The sequence below is a fragment of the Solea senegalensis genome, linkage group LG2 (genome assembly GCF_019176455.1).
Source record: "Solea senegalensis isolate Sse05_10M linkage group LG2, IFAPA_SoseM_1, whole genome shotgun sequence".
Classification (NCBI taxonomy): Eukaryota; Metazoa; Chordata; class Actinopteri; order Pleuronectiformes; family Soleidae; genus Solea; species Solea senegalensis.
In genome coordinates, this window is record NC_058022.1 from 27,388,145 (window position 1) to 27,401,216 (window position 13,072).

Consider the following 13,072-nt stretch of genomic DNA (forward strand, 5'->3'; position numbering starts at 1 on the left):
ATAGTTCCATATGAAAATGTTTATTATTAAACAGGTATTCCATGGGATTAAAGCATGCCATTTTCATATCCTGTGTTTTTAAGAGCCAGAAGCACAAGGTATGGCGGGTAAGAGTTAGATAGCAACAACCTCTCCCTCAACCCTCCCTTTCCCAACTATTGGTGCTTTTCCATTACACGGTTCCAGCATGACTCGGCTTGGCACAGCTTGACTCTCTACTTGATCAGTTAAAAAAGACTTAAAAATCCTGAAAACATGCGTTAATCACCAAAATTTACCACGGATATTTCTAAAATCTCAATATTTAACAGAGGACGGAGGAGTCTGGTGTATTTAGCGACCACACTGCCAAAAGCCAGCGATTGCAAGCCGAGTCACGTATTTCAGCTCCGGTCATGCAGGAAGAACTGAACTTATTAACTTAACCTAACTTAAGTTAATAACTTTATTATTAACTGATTCTAATGATGCAGTACACTGAAAAGAACTGCTTTACTTGTCACTAGTGTGTGTCGCGCATAAAACTGTAATAATGGAAAGCATTATAAAGCATAAATAAAAACCATTATAAACCAAGTCATGCTGGAACTGTATAGTGGAAAAGCGCCATAAGTGAGGGAACTATGGTGGCCTTCATATACCAGAATAGCATATGCTTAGACTATGAAAACAAATTTAATTTTTAATATACTTACACGAACACACTTGTAGGCATGTTTTATTTTCTGCCAATAAACCCTCTTAAATGTTACACATTTCATAAATCGTTAATAGCTCTTAATCATATTGATCAGTTTGACCAAAATGCCCTGAACCTCCACTTGTTTTAATGTTTGGGAAGAATATGGAGCTTTTAAATTTATTTCCAAGCCATGTTTTGGCTTCAGTTTCTTAAAAGAAAGAAAACAGCAGCCGTACAGTAGCTTCTAGTCTGACTACAAATGATTTGCATGTACCACTGAGCGTATAAGTGTATATATGTGAGCCCATTAGTCCCGTGCTATGCCTTTTTATGGTGGGAGACATGGACAAGAGAGAGACAGAGTGGGAGGGAGAAGCAGAGACAGTTGAGATGTAATGGTTTACACAAAAAGCAACGTGTGACAGTTATATTGGCTGTGATCGCTTGATAGCTTTTTTCCATGGCCAGGTTGTTGATGTTGGAACAACAGCGACACGGAGCAATCATCAGTAGCTCGGGTCAGTGACTGACTCTAAATTTAAGCGTCATATCAAAATATAGCGCTGGCTTAAAGAAACTATAGGATTTTACAGGAATGCTGACACACTGGAATCGGTAAGATTTGTTGGCATCTGGAACATACATTGAACATACACGCCGTTACTGTCTCTCACTCATCACATCACTCACACTTACGCACAAACGCAGGAAGGGAAACAGTGGTTTGCTAATTTAATGCTGGCTGTTCATGAGGCGCCATGAAGGTTGACATTGCACAGTCTATTTTTAGAGCCACTCACTTTAGGAAAGACACAAATCCTTCCAAAATAAGAGCCACCACCACCACCATTGAAAAAAACAAACAAAAAAGCCCCCACTGTGACTGAAGCTACTGAGTGACAGATGATTTACAGCAGTTCAGAAGTAGATATTTGAGGTCAGAGACATCTGACACTCTAATCTGCTTGCACTCACAGCCGCAAACCACAGTGTCGAAGCCACAAACCAGCACTAACTAGAGTTTGTGGGGAAATGATGGAAAAAAGGTTATAGAGTAATCTTATCTGCAGTAAATGAATTAACAAATAAATAATTGTGAGACCTGTGGAAGAATCTGGAATCTGGAATCTTTATGTTCTCTGAATGCCCCATTCAAGCTTTTCATGCGTCATTACTGCACTATGTCCGGGAACCCACAGCTGAAGTAGCTTCCAGTCTTTTAAACTCCTCACGTTTGCTGTTGTTAAGACCTTGAACTATATAATCGATGACTCAGGTCAGTGATCCTTGAAATAAGAATCCAAACAGTGAGATACAAACATTTCTTACGCCAGAAAGTGTTCCACATTAATTTCACATTACAATTCCGAGCACTGAAAAGAAATACTGCAGCAAATCAAACAAGGTGACAGATTTAGAGTCTTTACACTGGTTAATGTTTGGATTACACTGTGAGATTCAAGTGCACTTGTTACTTCTGAATTCTTGCTTTTATAGGCGGTGTATCTGCACAGCTTTAAAGCAGGTACACTTAATTAATTTCCGACTTCTCCTTTGAAATCTCTGCTTTAACGTAATTCCAAACAAAACTGACATTACAAAGCTTTGCCAAGTGCATTTTTTATTGTTTATTTGTTTTATTGCTACATTCAGCCCCATACAGATTATACATAGATATATATGGATTCATTTGTGAGCTGCAGGTGGCATCATGTTTGAAATGTGTCATGCAACATATGCTGCATCACTATATTTCCTCTTGGCCATGCCTTAGGAAGCAGATAGAATTGAACTTGTGAACCCGACCGTCATCCATTTTGCCTTTCCTCCCTAAATTTCCTCCCTAAGTTCCCTCAAAGTGATGAGGCTGCGTTGGAGGAACAAGACCTTGATGGTTCGACGTGTGTGGAATGCTCGCTCTGAGAATCCAAATTCACACGTACGCTACCTTGGGCAGCTCAGCCAACATTCACAAATTCTCCCAAAACCAAGACCCACTTTTTGTTTTGTTTAGCCAAGCGGTATCACGTTGCAAGATTGCGGCGCAAGTGGGGCCAAAGCGTAGATCAAGGAGTCAAAGATGTCATCACACTGTTGCAAACACTGAAACTGTGATGGAAGACAGGTTGATGTTTTTGGCTTACCGCTGTAGTTTCTGATTTGGGGCTGTTTTTAAAGCTGTAGTCTAATCTAATAGCATTGTGAATCACCACTCTCTTCTGTTCAACAGCTTTTAAATCAACTTTTAATATTTTGATCCCATTTTTTTTTTGTGTGCACACGTCAGCCTCAGCAGATGTTGCTAAACATTCCTGCTTATGGCAAAGATGGTCCTCTCCCCCCTGGGAGAAGATCTGGATTTATGTCCATGGGTCTGCAAAGGGCTATAGTTTGATTATGGTGCTTATTAAGTTTAATGGGCCTGGTTGTTAACATATACAACCTACAGGCCAACCAGGATGCTGTCTGCTTTCTACAAGGATAAAAATACATCAAGTAATATGAAAAACATGTGATATAACATGTTATCACCTTAATAGATTAAGGTTATTTTGATTTGAACATATTTAGGGATTCTTTTCTTATCTTTTACAAAACCTTAGAACAGGATTTGGGAGCTGCAAATGAAACCTGACTTTACAGGTTTCCTTTGGAAGTGCCTGGTGGTCTCTTAGCCCTACGCTCAAACCTTTGTCACACTCACTGTCTCAACTAATGTAGGACACAGGAGTCAGTTTGCCTTGGAATCAGTCGTAGTGATGTCTTCCAGCTCCAGCTCCTCTGGAGGAAATACCTCCGCATATTGATTTGTTCTGGAGCATCTTTCAACGACAAGTTGGAATATCAAGTTACAGACTGCAGCTCGAATGTAAACTTCACAATCAATCTCTGGTAGGAACTTGCGGAGAACATAATCAGGCTGCAGCCAAAGCTAAACAATCATATTCGTCTCATGTTCTTCACATGATTTCTCTACGGACGCTCACTGGTTCTGGTGTAGCTCTTGCAGTTATGCGCGTATACGCGAGCAGACACTGCCAGCCGTCAAGCCATACTTATACATTTATCTGGAAATCCTCATAAGCACACTGATGCACTACTTTAAATCTGTCAATGCAATGTTTAATGTATATATTCTTTTCTTCTTTTCTTCACACTCTACACAATAGAGTTTGAAGATTTATTATAAGCTCTTTAATCATGTTTTAACACATAACAGCGCCCTGGTCTTGTGCTATAAAGCCGGAACACACTGTATATAATGCACTTGAGAGGCCAAGAGGATATGACATCAACCTTTTTCTTTTTATGGCATATATACACTGTATATTTTAAGCTGCCTTGGATTGTTGCACAGAAACTTGATAGCTCACAGGGCAGATTTCTGATAACTTAGTATGATCGTGTTGAAAGGAACCATATGAAACAGTGGGTTTTGTTTGGCCGTGTTTTCGTTGAGCAATCGCACACAACTCCTTTGGGATGTTTTCTCAACAACGAAAGGCAAAAGAGAGCAGCTTGAAATAGAGACGGCTGAAAAGTAAACATTAATTTCCGCAGCCAGAATCTCTCTGTCTGTTGCCGATTAAACCCTCTCCTCCAGTGAGAAAGCACCAGTGTTGAATTACTTTATGGTGTGTGTGTTGTGATGTGTGTGTGTGTGTGTGTGTGTGTGGGAGAGTCCGAAGGCAGTGGGTAGATGATCTAATTGTGCGCTTTAGAGTCTTTAAGGCAAACCTGTCCATACCCTGGTGTATGTGTGTGTGTGTGTGTTTTAGCACCTGTGTCCACTAATGTCCTCCCGAATATGATTTGTCATGGGCCAGAGGGAAAGAATGGACAGGAGCCGCTCATATATCCCATGCTGTATTAAGTTCACAACTTGGTGGGTATAGGTTAATAGACCAGTGAGTTGGTTATCTGGTTTCTTGGTCAGTTGTTTGGTTAGTTGTTGATGGGTTTTTTTTGTTCAGTGGTTGATTGTTTGGTGAATTCATTTGTTGGTGGGTTGATTGGTTGATTGCCCTCATGAACAAAAGATTTGAAACAAGTGCCAAACAGTGTGATTTCTTTAGGTCCTGAATATATTTATTATTTATACATTTATTATTGTAGTGGCTTAAGTGATTCACAAGCTCCTGGAAACCATAGGGTGTTCCACTAGCTCGACTTGTGACGTCATAACCAGGGAAACTGAGTGACGTCTGCACTCATGCACTGATTGGTCAGAGAGCCGTCACAGGAAGAGGCCTAAGAATCAAACCGAACAATGCCGAACTGTAGATCAATTAAAAAGACCTAACAATCCTGAAAACGTGGGTTAATCTCCAACATTTAGCAAGGAAAGGTCTAAAATCTCGTCATTTAATAGAGGAGTCTGGCGTATTCAGCGACATCATTGCTGAAAGCCTGCGATTGCGAGCGGCGAGCTGATTTCGGGTCTTTGTGTGATTCTCGTCACTACCGCCTGGGTTTTCATGACCATCCATGTTGTATTTATTTCTCCTTAGCGCACACTTTCTTCTGTAAAAGCCTGTAAACTCAACTTGCGCACAGGTTTTCTGCCTCCACTGAATCACATGACCTAAAGGCGCTTTAATTGTTGAGAGAGAAGGCAGCGACAAGGCTGCGTTTGGGGTGAGACACTCAGAGAGGAAAATAGGATTGTTTATTTGTGCAGCCCTAGTTGATGGATTACTTAGTTGTTTGCTAGTTCAGTGGGTAGACTGGTTGACAGGTTACTTAGTTGGTTGTTTGTTCACTGGGTTGATTGATTGGACGATTCATTTGTTGGTAGGTTAGTTGGTCAGTTTATTTGTAGGTTGACGGTTGGAGGAGAGGATTTTTTTGTTGGTTAGTTGGTAGGATGATTGGTTTGCAGTTAGAGATTAAGCTAGATATGTATATATATATATATACACATATATATCATCATTAATTTCATTGTGGAAATGTCAATATTCCAATTATTTAGTGATTCCACAATTATTAATCCCTACCGTTGATTTGCTGCTTGTGTTACATGACCCTCACTTATGTTTTTGTCCTCTGCATCAATTCTTTGCATCTATTCTTGTTTTGTTTGACTTTGTTGTGTGAAAACAGAATTATCAGTTGATGTCTGATCAATATAGAGCCTCACCATGAGAGTAAAAATCCACACAGAGAATCTATCTTATCGTTATTGATATTGTTCAACTGTCTGTGCGCCTGGATGCAGCAGTCTTTGTAGACAATAGAAAGAGGACACCACATATTCATATCCTGTCCCTTTGCTAAAATATGAGCCTAAAGGAATAAAATCTAATTTTGTTTTCAATTTTTTTTTTTATCAAAGTTCAGTCTTCATCTGATTGTTAGTTTGTGAAACTGATATATCTAAGTCCAGTTCAGGACATGGCTGGTTATTTTTCTTCGGGGGATTCTTGCCTGCTTTACTCAGAACACTCTTCCATTCTTGTCTCTGTTTATGAATTACACAGCGTGTGTACTCCAGAGTGTCCGACCTCTGTGTCACACTTTCTTTCGCACGCCTATTAATTACTGAGTGAAACTGTTCCATGCTGTAGTTAGTGAGGATTAACTGAATGTTCTTGTTCACACATGCAGGATTTAGGCTACCCTGAGAGCTTAGCTTTGAGAATTAATACCTGTGTGTGTGTGTGTGTGTGCGTGCACTTTTGTGCAGGCACAGATGAGTGTGTTTTAATTAAATATATCAAGTTCTTGGAAAACTAGTTGGTTTTGGTGAAATGGTGCGTTTTGCTTGGTGCACTCCCATTCCTTATACGTGCGTTTCTCCAGTGTATTTAAGTGGGCAGGCCTGGCTTAGGGAATTATTTATTTGGAATTCCAGGTCAGGACTTCATGCTGAGGGCCTGGGGCTTCTATAGTGGCTACTGCTTCAGTGACCCCCAACTTCCTGTCCTCACCCATCTCTTTTCAGCCTGGTTTCACTTGTTTTCATAGAAGCTCATGGCCCACATTCTCCTTCTCTTTTTCCACTGCCAAGTGTCCTTCCTTTCTTTCTAATCTCCAATTTGTGCTCAATGCAGCGAATGTAGCAGAAGCATGAAATCACTCCAACATGATTTTACACAATCAAGGCCTTTAACCTTATTTGGACAGATCAAGCTTTGAAAGTGTGCAGCGGTGCTCTCAGTCATAAAACCACTTTGGAGCTGAGGGCGGCTAAATGAGTGTCATCTTTCAAGCTGCTGCATAAAAAAAACAAAAACCTGGTGATATGCTGTAGTTTCCATTCAGTTTTTCCCCCTCTTTCTTAAGGAAAGAGTTTGTTAATTTAGAAGATCTACTTTTTATTTCCACTCACAGGCGGCTGGTCAGAATCTTAAGGGTTACAGTATAGCTAACTCAATTTCTTTTAAACCACATTCTTCAAATGAATTGACAAATAATGACAAAAAATAGTAACACTTTCCTCCTACTCCAACAACCATTTTTATAATATCATTTCTACATTAGAAACAGTTTTTGCAATGACTGACTAATTCCCCCTAAACTACTCTAAATCAGACATTCACACATGTCTGATTTTGCACTGGGTGTCATTTGAGAGTGAATCATCCCTTTGCCACTGTCTTATCTCCTCTGCTCTTTCCATTATCTTTCGGGAGTAAACTTGGGCTCAAGCAACTGTCTGACACTGACTGAATTCTGTCGGAAATGTCTTGTTGTGAGTTTTCCCATGACAACACTGATGAAACTCAGCTGCACAACACAAACGAGGACTTTTACTTCTGGTTTTCATGGTCCTGCCACTCTTTTGTTAGCGTGCGTCTTGTCATCCTCAATGAAAGCAAATCCTTGTCATTCAACGACAAATATAAATACGACTCAGGTTCTGAAAAGTAAACTGAATGACCTCTCCTCTCTTCTCAAACCAGAATGAGACAGAAGGCATTTTAGACACAGCCGGAGCGCCATGGCTATAAATAGAAACATAGCTCAGCGGAGGAATGGGTCGACACACTCAAGGAGAAGCGGGGCAGATGTGTATGGGTTGCAGGTGTGAGCGTGTGGAGGATTGTGCAGCTCACACATGTGAGTCCAATCCAACTGTCGCTGGTGTGTTTGATTAAAGTCAGTCTAGCTTTGTGTCAACACAACTTGATCTTTCAATTGTGAAGAATTGGTTTACCACAAAGGCATTGTTATGAGAATACAATGAAGTAATGTCATCTAGTGGACATTTTTATTTCAGCCCTTTATATTATGTATATATCAGCCTTTTTCAAACTGTGGGACGGGCCCCCCTGGGGGGGCGTGGAGACTTTCCAGGGGGGGTGCAAGTTCTGTTGTTTTTTTTTAAGTCCTAACTAAAGTTTAGCAGTCTCGCTGTGACCGGGACTCATTTAAGTGACGTACCACAACAACAACTACACTGGTGACAAGGTTTGGATTATAGAGAAGTTTCTGACAGGGGCAAAAAGAAAATGGTGCAATGTTTCGGACACTAACAACAGGCTGACGTCAGCCGAACGGAACAATGATTCACGACGACCCAAACCCAAGACGAGGAAATGCCACCAAAGACCTCTCTTTGTGTTGTGACTCAAAACATTGGTAGCATTATATGGCTAAAACAAAAAAAAAATTGATATTGCTAAAGTATTCTTTGTTATCCAAATGTATATATTGTTTAAAAAATGACACTATTATAGTTATAATTGCACAATTCATATTTTAATTTCTCATGAAGCAGTATTGAGGTTATTTGTATTGCTAAAGCAAACATGTTATTTGCACAAGAGATTATTGAAAGAAAAGTGAAAAATTTCTTCTAATATTGATTCAATAAATCAATATATACTTGACACATTGTTACAATTCCGTGAGAGTCGCGGGGCCCCCGGGAAACTTCTTCCTCCAAAGGGGGGCCCAATAGAAAAAGTTTGAGAACCATTTATACATGCCTGCTTTTATAATATATCATATTTCTTTGTAATTAATGTTAAAATGTGTTGTTTGGGCCATTAACTTGCAAATGTAAACATCAGAAATGATTTACAGTGTCTTAAAATGCTAAGCTAAAGTTGCAATTAGTATGTAGTGTAAAAGCTGTGAATCAGGACGCAGTAAACACAGAAAACATAAAGCAAAATGTCTTGACATTTAAATTATTTGAATGGGAAATATGGAAGAGGATCTTCATTTAATTATTTATGCATTATACTATGTACATAAATGTGTGTTCCCTTACACATCCCTCCACTTTCTTCCTTCTTTACTTTTATTTAATGTTATCTTATGTGGGTTTTGCACATTTGGCAAGAGGTGGAAGCAGAAAACATATTTGTATTCCAGTTTAATATTTGGAAAAAACTAAGTTAATTCCTACACACATATTTTTCATATTTGAACCCAATGGTTGCAACTTGTGTAATAATGGTGTTTTTTCACCACCTTGAGGACATTTAAGTGTAATGCAGGCATTTTCAAAGTAAATGTGAAGCTATCTCATAGCCAAAGGAGGGCGCCAGTCAGCTTTTTAATAAATCCACCAGGAGGAGAAAAGACACTTTAGCAGCACTCATGATGCATCGCTGTAAAAATGTGGGTGGGCTGCATTGTGGCCAGTCACAGCTGTGCACATCTGTCTCCTCAGCTTCTCTCTGTCATAAATATCTTGAGAAAACATTACAACAGCTGATACCAGCTGCAGTCAGTGCATATTTCATGGCTTGGCGGCCAAATTAAACTGTTTAAATAAAACTGGACACAGTGGAGACAAACAATTGGAACCTCTTTGCTGAAATCATACGTTTTCTTTTACACAGGACAATTCAATTACATAGACAGCCCCATAAATAGTTCTCAGTCCATCTTACTGGTACATAAACCAATAACAACTTCTGGTAATTGAGCTGTGTTATTATCACTCACTCCTGCAAAGTATTCTCATAAGAAATTTCCAGTAGAGTGGAGCTGTTTGCACTGTCACCCACACCCACACACACACACACACACACAACAATGTGTGTTTGTACTGCCTTCATAGGGAACAGCGTCACTTCCAAGCAGAGATGATATTCTCTCCTGCAGAGTACCTTCCCAGAACATTAGTGTAAGTGTGTGTGTGTTTGTATTAAGCATGCAATCTGAGATTATTAGTTTTTGAAATCCCTACAAGATTCAAAATCTCGTTGGCCTTCTTTTTGTATGTTTAGTGGGGAAATTTTAATTTTCGTTGATTTTGGGCCTGGTTTAAACTTTATAATAAATAAAAAAAAGTTCCTTTCTTTGTGTATATTATGTATGTATATGTGTGTACGTACACGCATGAAGGAGAGTCTTACTTTTCTTATATAATATATATATATATAAAGTAAAAGTCACTTAACTTTTACTTTAAAAGTTGCAGTGTGTAACTTTGGGTGATTTCTTTTTCACGTTGTTGATGTTATTACTCTGCCTCTGTTGAGTCTTTGTGAATTAGTTATGTTTAGTTAAACCCTATTGTGCGCAGTGAGGGGAAATTGTGTTTGGCACCACATAAAAACACACCATAAATTACAAACAGAAACAACAGAAATGATGCAGCACTATTGCCGGGCAACACAAGATCTAAACACTGGGAATCATCAATCAATGAGAGGTGAGGTGAATCGGTTCATGGAGGAATCGGACGTTTGACTGTCTTTTCCAGACTGGAACTGCTTTTCAAGATTAACAGTGAGGTGTGTCAGTCTGGCTTCCCACTGAGAGCTGCAATTTGCCTTCATTTGCCCTAATTGGAGGAGGTTTGCTGTTGCAGAGGTGCCAGCTTAAAAGCAGAGTGTGGGAAAAGGAGACTTTTCTCAGAAGTGAGAGATGGATATGGAACTATTATGAATAAAAATGGAAGATATAGAAGAAACAAGAGGCAGAGAAAGGGGGAGCAGAGGAGGGATGGGGCAAAAACATCTACACACATATACCGTGTGCTTGTGCACACACACCTGGGTCGGATTAGCTGTGGCTAGCAGGGAGGCTGTGTGTTAATGGAGATTTAATAGGTTCTGAAACTGCAGTCGTTCAGTGTGTGTGTGTGTGTGTCAATGCAGATGTGCAATATACTTTTGGATGTTTACCTGTGCGTCGACACACTTCTTTGTTTTATGAAGTTATAAAATCTTTCCATGTTGCATTTTTTTGGTCAGTGGAGTCTTCTGCAAAGAAACCTAAAGAATGTTTTCATTTGAGTGCACGGTTGAGCTGCGGCTCTCTTGATGTTTTAAGAATAGATATTTCTTACGGCAGAAATAATGGCCAAATATTTGAATCATTGTTTTATTTACAGTATTTGTAACGGCCTGACTCATCCTCCCCGCACCATAACATAATGTCAGACTTGTTTATGATGCTTAAAGATTTTTAAATGGTTTTCATTTTGAGTTTTTATTAGAATGAACCAGTTGTTCAGTTCTACCAAGCCCATACTATAACCATGCTTGACCATACTTCAGTTTTTTTCCATGCATCGCTTCCTTCGTGTCTGTAAAGCGGGGTTAAATTGCAGAATGCTGAGCAAGAATGATGCGTGAGTGCCTCAGTTCCTGTTTTGCTTTGTTTCATTTCATTTTTTTTTCTCCCGGCATTTCTAAATCCAACTTCTGTGCGCTCTCCTCTTCCTGACTGCCTGTCTGTCTGTTGCCACGGCAACAACTCAATGATGTAAACACAGCACTGACCCTGGCTGTAGGAGGGAGAACAAAGAAAGCATACCTCTCCAATGTAAGCATTAAGAGATAGTTTATACGCTCAAAAAACTCTGACGCAGTTGGTGCAAGTTCTCGTCAATGGAAAAAAAAAACCCAGACTGAGCTCTGACGGAAATTCTAAATACAGGAAAATAGATGTAAAGGTGCTAAAAGGTATGATTCGTCATCTACCTTAAACATCCTGATACTTTTCCTGTGTTCTGTTCATTCATTTGTTCATTTATTCATATCCTTCTCACAAACCGAGACAAAATGTTGTACGTGCAAAAGCCTAAGTCACTTTACTTCCTTCCCATTTGTAACTTAATGTAAAAGAGTAGTATATGACAACCTGATGCAGATTATTTTCTAACGAATAAGCAAAGGTAAACATTTTTAAATCTAAGCTACAAATTTCAGAGAAAAGCTAAATATTCAACATTTTACAATCTAATGCTGTTGGTTAATAACCTGGAAACACACACACACACACACACACACACACACACTACTTACAACAAAAGGAAAGCATGGTGTGGAGGAGGCCACATATCAGTTTGACAGGTTAGAACAAGCCACCACTTATTTCATGGTTAAAATGACCCCAAAAGAAGGTAAAACTATCGTAAACACAGTGTGTGTGCGTGTGTGTGTGTATGTGTGTGTGTAGCATGATATGGGATGGTGGGAGTGTAGGCGGAGCCAACAAGGGGAGTAGAGTTTGGATTCCAGCTGCATTCCAGAGGAAGAAAAAGAGATGGATGGATGGATCTGTCAACCCCCACCTCCTGTCTTTCTTCTTTTTCTCCTTCTACGCCTCCACCCAAACACACACACACACACACACACACACACACACTAAGTTTGCCTGGTGAAGCTCATGGTAAACCACATGATTATCTACAGAATTAAAGCCCTCCTCAGAACACAACCTATGTGTTTGTGTGGTTGGAGACAGAGAGCAGGGTCTGTGTAGAAAGTCACCCTCACATAAATCATCCCATTTTAATGTAAAGAAGTTAGTGTTTAAGCGGTTTAAGCACGAGAAGTCTCCGGGAAGTAAATGCAAGTATCGTGTGAAGCTATGGAGACACGTCCACTTGATAAGAAAAAAGAAAGGAAAAAAAAAGAAATCCTCAGTTTATGCTGCTTTTCCAAATTTAGATGTTTCTGTGGTCCAGTCCGAATCAGACAAAGTAAATGTTTAAACTAACAAGCTCCGTCGGGACAAATTGTTGAACCAGCTGATGCATCTACGAGGAGAGCATACCACATAAAGCACGAGGCAGGAAGAACACTAGACAGTCGCTTTCCAATACTTTAATAGATAACGCTTACCCCTCAGCTGTTGAATATGAATCATAGGCTACAAAAAAGTGCAGAAGATAATGATAATGAAGATATACTGAGGCTTCTTATTTCATTCTGCCAGAATTTTATCAAACCAGATGATGTTTCCGGCTGATTCAAGACTTCTCTTGAAGAAATACAAACGCTGGAGTGCCTGTGACAAAAGAAACGTTGACCAATCACAGTGTAGTTCAGAGAGAGAAGGCCCCTCCTCCTTTCCATGAAGCAGCGCCACATACATGTCCCTTCAAAGGAAAGGTCACTATTCCAGCGGGGGCCACAAGTGCCGACCGAACCAACCAAGAAAACAATAATCTGATAACAAACTCAATACATG